This window comes from Malus domestica, chromosome 16 (assembly GCF_042453785.1).
Source record: "Malus domestica chromosome 16, GDT2T_hap1".
Classification (NCBI taxonomy): Eukaryota; Viridiplantae; Streptophyta; class Magnoliopsida; order Rosales; family Rosaceae; genus Malus; species Malus domestica.
The window spans coordinates 15,170,881-15,178,806 of NC_091676.1; the positions used below are offsets into that span (position 1 = coordinate 15,170,881).

General features: G+C 42.1%; 1 pseudogene; it reads right to left on the minus strand.

The window, feature by feature from the left end:
- Nucleotides 1–748: 748 nt before the first annotated feature.
- Nucleotides 749–2,414, minus strand: LOC139193013 (cyclin-D3-1-like; annotated as a pseudogene).
- Between the last annotated feature and the right edge of the window lie 5,512 nt (nt 2,415–7,926).

Here is a 7,926-nt window from a genome sequence, read left to right on the forward strand (position 1 = left end):
GTGGTAATAGTGGCAGGTTGCCGAATAATTGTGGAGTACTGGGCGTACTTTTGATCACCTGGTTGGAGCTATTTTGGGTTTATGGGCCTTCGCCCTCTACATAACATTCTAGCCCATTTATTTTGGGCTTAGCCGTTTTTTTTTTATTACCCTGTGATGGGGTTATACAGATGTCTCCGAAAGATAAGAAAAATAAATTACATCATTCTGATGGGGTGTTTATTCCTTGCTTTTCCAGTGTCCCCATGTGCCTCCCTTTTGCTTTCTCTTTTCACTTTCTTTTTCTTTTTTCTGCGTAGGTGCAGTGGATTTTGATCTAAATCTGCCAATAGCATTGCTTCTGTCAGTGCTTTTGCTTTTTTTCTTTGTAAGCACATGACCCCTCTATGACTGCACCACTTTTTCTTTTTCTTTTTCTCTTTTCCTTTTGCTTTCTCTCTGTCCTCATTTTCTGCTGCGATCCCAGCTCATTTCTTTGCCCACCCATGTTCCCCATCCCTGTCTGATGCAATCCTTTAGGCGTAATTTTTTATAATCTCCAAATCCTTAAAGTAAGATCATCATTGCAGGTAATCATTTTGTCTCAATTTTGCTGTCATGCATGTGCAGACACGCCGTTGTGATGGATTTGATTTCGTTGGCCTTGAACCCCTCGGTAAACGACGTCGTCAAGAGGTTGAGCTTGGTGAGAGATCGAGGTCCTGCAAATTCGACAAGTTTCTGAGGTACTTCCATAAGATTATTCCGCTTAGGTTTTTGGAGGGGAGGTTGATTTGAGTGATGGTTGGGTTGGAGCAGTTGGGTCGGTTCGAATTTTAGAGCCAGGAGAAGTTGAAACCGGAGACTGATTTAAATGCTTTGGAGATTTGGGCTTGGTCTGTGTTGTTGCAAGTGGATTCTGCTTCTGCTGCTGTATTATGTCGCTTAAAAAGTTGGGAATGATGTCGAGCCGTCGAGCCATGGCGATGCTGAGTAACTTGTTAAGCTGAGCTGCCGTGGAAGGCAACAAGAGTTCTTCAATCTTTTCCAACTTTGCCCTCTTCAAAAGCGCCTCGTGATCTCCTTTCCTCATGTTAACCCCAGAGTTGGCAATCACCACCTTCTCCACTCTCTCCGGCCACATCCTCGCCAAGTGGTATGTAAGGTCGTGGTCGTACCTCGCCAGCACTGAAACTTGGTTATCACTGAAAGACACCGTGTCGTCGTCCCTTATCACGAACCACCGCACGTTGGGCAACCCGAGTTTAAAGCTCTCGTACACAATCCGGGCAATACGAACCGAATTAATGAGAGAAGAACAAGATTTGGATACCTGAAATTAGACTCAGAAGGATGAGCTCACATCTTTTGAGGACTTCCCAGCAGAGATGGTTTTTCAGACTATGTCTTCAGGTGATTTAATCGATGAATGAATTCAGAGTGACATGATTCATCTTCCATTGGAGAGTTGAGAGCACCAAAATCTCCATTCGTTTGATTGTTCTTGCTTCAAACACATACTTGCTATCTTCCACTTGGAAATCCAGCAAAAGGGGAACTTGGGTCTCCTCAACTTTGGCAGCAAGAGAGATACAAGCCATGGCAGCGAGCTGGGTTATCCATAGCTTCTCAACCTGAAGTTGGAGGCTGGACAAGAATTTGTCGAAGTAATCCCCCGCGAGCACCGCCGTGAGGGCGGAGAAAGAGTAGGTGGAAGCAACTCTCAGCATCTAATCCACCGCCTTTCACGAGCTCCGGCCAGAGATGGGCTAATTTGGAGGGGTTTTTGGAGCTTATTTTGTTCCGATTCTTTGGATAACAAATAGATTAGCTCCTCATTATCCCAGAGTAAGTCTTGTTCGACTAAGATTGGAGCTTTTATTGGGTTAAACGAATAAACGTTGTTGTTAAAGCTGTCTTCTACTAATTCCTCTTTTGGGAAATAATCCACTGGCTCACTTGCTCATCCACTAAATGCTCATTCGAGCAGTACAGAGCATCCAAAAGGAAAACTGGGTTTTGTTCTTCACTTGATTCTACTAGTTGATGACGATGTTTTCGATCTATCTTCTCCTGGCCTTCCCCGGTTTCCAGGTCGGATCCTGAGGTGGGATTCAGATTCTGGCTGTTGTGAGCTAGTTACTGGGTATGGATTTTCTCTGGTGGTTGTTTCTCTGAAACTTTGCATTCACAGCAACCCATGACTTGGTTTTCTGTGGGGGTTTAAATTCCAGTGAGATTTTGAGCTTCTCGAAGTCGGAAAGATGGAAGCTTTTTTAGAGGAAAACCATGAGCTGGCTCATTGCTGCCTCTGCTTTGGAGTGCCTAGCGGGTTGAGAGGGGAGAGAGAGAGACAAAAGAGAGAGGTTCTATCTCGGTGCATTTGCAGATCTCGGTCCTAATTTCCCCTAACTATCCGGGTCCTCCTCTGCCATTATGTGGGTGTTTGGTTTCTTGGATTTTGCAGATTCATGGTGGTAGGATGAAAAAATGAACGAGAACCGACATGATTTTTTGTGTCGTTTCCTACAGATGGCGCCAAATATTGATGCACAAAATCAGTGAGGACTTTGGTACAACAGAAAGTGTTAAGTTTGTGACCTTCGCTAGATTGCTTCGGTCACTAGTGTGGATCAGTATGTAAATGGATAAGGACAGGGAAGCAAACACAAGATGTACATGGTTCACCCAAATTGGCTACGTCCACGGAGTAGAGGAGTTCTCATTAATTATGAAGGGTTTACACAAGTACATAGGTTCAAGGTTTCCTTTAGTGAGTACAAGTGAATGATTTAGTACAAATGACATTAGCAAATATTGTGAGAGAATGATCTCTATTTATAGAACAAAGTTTCTAGTTTCATTCTGACATTGACACGTGTCGTGTTGTGATTGCCTTCTGATGTCGACACATGTCACGTTGTGATTGGCCTTCTGGTTGGAGGGAAACTCTTCTGGGTCCTTGACGGTGTAACGTTGACCGGTACTCAGTAGTTTCGGGATTGGTCAAGTATGGTACAAACAGTGCTCCCCTAAGTTCCCGAATGAGGGAAGCTCCTCGGTTGGGGACTTGCAAGATCCAAGGTATTGAGTAATCACGAAACTTCTAAGTACCGAAGTGTGGTATCATTTTCACTTGCCTTATCTGTCTTATATGTAGATGTGGCATCTTCTCTTGAAGTACTTTTCCTCCATCCAGGGTGGTATCTTTAACCGATGAAGATGCACAAGGTAATGTATCAATTTCACTTGAAGCTTACTTGTAGTTTCGGGCTTGGTCAAGTGCGATACAAACCCTATAGTAGGAGTCCCCTAAGTCACCGAGTTAGGAGATTTGCCGAAAGAGGTAAAAGACAAGGTAAGCAATCAGACTTCCAAGCAAGCAACCTGGATTGGAGGTTCGATTTCGGCTTCCGGTTAATTGTTCTCATTCTCTTTGTGTCGTAAACAGCAACAAGGATAATAAGAAGCAAATGGAGAAGAGATGATATGAGATACTTTTGCTTTTGAAGAAGTAACTTTCCACAGGCTTATTCTTGAACTAGGCTGGAGGGTTTTCTGGTTTCCTTCAGAGTATAAGGCCGAGTCAAGAATTTGAGGGTCAAAACAAGTCCATCAAATCTAGAGTACGTTTAACCCTGATGATATGGGATACTTTTGCTGTTGATAAAGTAGTGGATGTATCAGCACGTGTTCTGTTACGCTTGTCTCCACATGCTTCCTTGTATCATTCTCACTTGCCCTATCTGTTATTCAAGCAAATGTGGTATATTCTCTAGAAGCATAAGATGTTGAAGATGAGTACTCGAGAGCAATGCCAGGTAAGTAATCAGGCAAGGGGTTCCAGGCAGTCAGTTCATGACTGGAAGCTTCATTCCAAGTGCTGACTGATTGCTCTCTTTCTCCTTGTCTTGCAGGTAAGAACAAGGCCAAAGGAAAAGACAGGGAAAAAGCATGATATGGGATACTCTTGCTTTTAACCCTGATGATATGAGATACTCTTGCTCTGGTGTGGCTTGTTTGCAAAGGTATTATCAGGAGGAAAAGAAGCTAAGTATTTCGAGAGACTGTTGAGAGTGCCCACTCGGATGTGAAGAAATGTTGAGCATTTTTTTTATTTGTAGGTCTGCTTGGCTGTGGAGGATGAAGGTCGACATATATAGGAGTCTCCCTAACAACAAGTAGTAGTGTTATTCCTTTACCCATCTTGGTCATAACAATGTAGTGGGAGCTGCAAGCTTCATATGTTTTAACTTTGTCAGAGCACTTTGAAAAAGTGATCTGTGGTATCTGGAAAGCTGATGTTTCGTGTGAAGATTGCAGACAAGCTTTATCCAAGGAAATCTGGCTCTCGAAGTTTGGAGAGCGGTGCTTCTTCGGTTTTCGAACAAGAAATCCTGTCAGGGATCTGGCTTTCGAGATTCAGAGAACGGTGACTCTTTGATTTTTGAGAAAGCAATCATGTTGGGAGTCTGACTCTTGAGATTCGGAGAGCAGTGTCTCTTCGATTTTTGAGAAAATAATCCTGTTAGGAGTCTGGCTTTCGACATTCGTAGGGCGGTGCCTCTTCGATTTTTGAGCACGTAATACTTTTGGGAGTTTGGCTCTCAAGATTCGGAGAGCGGTGCCTCTTCTATTTTTGAGAAAGCAATTATGTTGGGAGTCTGACTCTTGAGATTCGGAGAGCAGTGTCTCTTCGATTTTTGAGAAAGTAATCATGTTGGGAGTTTGGCTCTCGAGATTCGCAGGGCGGTGCCTCTTCGATTTTTGACAAGCAATCTTGTTGGGAGTGTTTTCTCGAATATGAGTAAAGGTTGGGTATTTTTGCCAGTCTGCCTTGCCACGGAGCATGGAGGTTGACACACATTGGGACTTTCTAGTTATCAAGCAGTGGTGATGTTCCTTTACCCTTGTGGGTAATAGTAGGGTAGCTGGACCTTCAAAATTTATGTGTCTAAACTTTCTCAGAGATGTTTAGCAAAATTTATCTATGGTACCCGATGAGCTGATATTGCGTATGGAAAGTGGTGCCTTTTCAGAATTCGGAGAGTGGTGCCTCTTTGATTTTTGAACCAACGACCCTGTTGCCCTTTCTTTTATAAGGGCACCAATTATGTGCAAGAAGTACATTTAGAGAGTTATTGCTTGTAGGAATTTTCCCCTTACTTTAGAGATTTATTGCACCTCATTTCTCCTTCATCATTTCTGAGAATGTCTGGCCCATCCGACCGTCGTTTTGACTTGAACTTTGGTGAAGAGGCAACCATGCCTTCTCAAGACAACATATGGCGCCCATCCTTTTTTTCCCCTACTGGTCCTCTTACCGTTAGGGACTCTGTGATGAAGAATGATATGACTACTGTGGTGGTGGCCAGGAACCTTCTCACTCTCAAAGATAACAGACTACTTTCCAAACGGTCTGATGAGTTGGTTGTTAAGGATTCTCTGGCTCTCAGTGTTCAGTGTGCAGGTTCTGTGTCTAATATGGCCCAACGCCTATTTGCTCGAACCCGCCAAGTTGAATCATTGGCGGCTGAAGTGATAAGTCTCAAACAGGAGATCAGAGGGCTCAAGCATTAGAATAAACAATTGCACAGACTCGCACATGATTATGCTACAAACATGAAGAGGAAGCTCGACCAGTTGCAAGAATCTGATGGTTAGATTTTACTTGATCATCAGAGGTTTATGGGTTTGTTCCAAAGGCATTTATTGCCTTCTTCTTCTTCTGGGGCTGTACTGTGTAATGAAGCTCCAAATGATCAACCTTCGGTGCCTCTTCCTTCTGGGGTTCTGCCTAGTACTGAGGCTCCGAATAATCACCTTCTGGCGCCTCCTCTTTCTGGGGCTCTGCCGACTTGCTGAGACTTCTCCTGAGCAACCTTTGTGAAGGCTCCCTCTTGTTTGTTTATTTTTATTCATGTATATGTACATATTTGTAACTTATCAGAGATATCAATAAACAAGCTTTGCTTCATTTCAACGTATTGTGTTAAATACACCAAGGCCTTCTTCACTAAGTTCTTTGAATTTTTCCTTTTGTTGAATCTTATATGTTGAAGCTTTGTGATGAAGCATGTAGGTTGAGGTAGTGCTCCCTTAATTTCCCGAGTGAGGAAAACTTCTCGGTGGAGACTTGAAAATAATCCAAGTCACTGGTGGTCGTGAGACTTCCGAGTATCAAGGTGCAGTAGCATATGGTAGGAGTCCCCTAAGTCTCCAGTCGAGGGAGTTGACGAAGGAGGTGTCTTGCTAGTAACCAAGTTTCCAAAGTAACAAAACTTCATCATTTTCCTTTCTAAGTGGTAGCCCAAAGCTCCTCCTTCATATATATTTGTTATGAAAGTTGTTAGGCCCAAAAAAGAGGATGCCTAGGCATTTTTTTTTTTTTGAATTTTCGAATTTTCGAATTTATGAATTTATGAATTTTTGATTTTTCGAATTTCCGAATATATATATATATATATATATATATATTAAGCTTTATAGGTGAAGCTTTGTAGGTGAAACTTTAAGGTTGAAGCTTTGTTGGATACCATGAATTGATTTTGCTTCACACTATCTTGATCAAGATAGTGTGAAGCTTTCGTAGGTGAAGCTTTTGTGGTGGGGGAAGCTTTTGTGGCGGAAGCTTTTGTGGGTGAAGCTTTTGTTGGTGAAGCTTTTATGGGTGAAGCTTTTGTAGGTGAAGCTTTTGTGGTGGGTGAAGCTTTTATGGGTGAAGCTTTTGTTGGTGAAGCTTCTTTTATGGGTGAAGCTTTTGTAGGTGAAGCTATTGTGGGTGAAGCTTTTTTAGTGGGTGAAGTTTTTGTGGGTGAAGTTTTTGTAAGTGAAGCTATTATGGATGAAGCTTTTGTAGGTGAAGCTTTTGTGGTGGGTGAAACTTTTGTGGGTGAAGCTTTTGTTGGTGAAGCTTTTGTTGGTGAAGCTTTTATGGGTGAAGCTTTTGTAGGTGAAGCTTTGGAGTTGAAGCTTTTGTTGGGTACTATGAACTGATTTTACTTCACACTATCTAGATCAAGATAGTGTGAAGTTTTTGAGAATTTGTAGTTGTCCTCCATTGATAAAGCTTTGTTGAATTTCCTTTTTTTTTTTGGGAACTAGAAATTTGAAAATGTGGAAGAGACAACATGTACAAATTTTGCTTCCACACTGTTGAGCAAGAGATTGTGATACAAGCCACGCCTTGTATTAGTCGAAGGTTTGGATGAACCATATAAATTGAATTTGCTTCGAACAGTCTTGAATTTGCCTCGAATGTTTGAGAATTGTAGTTGCCCTCCATTGATGAAGCTTTTGTTGGCACCATAAATTGGTTTTGCTTCACACTATCTTGATCAAGAGTGTGTGAAGCTTTTGAGAATTGTGGTTGCCCTCCATTGATGAAGCTCTTATTGGAACCATAAATTGGTTTTGCTTCACACTGTCTTGATCAAGAGTGTGTGAAGCTTTTGAGAATTGTGGTTGAACTCCTTTGATGAAGATGTTGTTGGCACCATAAATTGGTTTTGCTTCACATTGTCTTGATCATGAGTGTGTGAAGCTTTTGAGAATTGTGGTTGCCCTCCATTGATGAAGCTCTTGTTGGCACCATAAATTGGTTTTGCTTCACACTGTCATGATCAAGAGTGTGTGAAGCTTTTGAGAATTGTGGTTGAACTCCTTTGATGAAGCTTTTGTTGGCACCAGTGTGAAGTAAAACCAATTTATGGTGCCAACAAGAGCTTCATCAATGGAGGGCAACCATAATTCTCAAAAGCTTCATACTCTTGATCAAGACAGTGTGAAGCAAAACCAATTTATGGTGCTAACAAGAACGTCATCAAAGGAGGGCAACCACAATTCTCAAAAGCTTCACATACTCTTGATCAAGACAATGTGAAGCAAAATCAATTTATGGTGCCAACAAGAGCTTCATCAATAGAGGGCAACCACAATTCTCAAAAG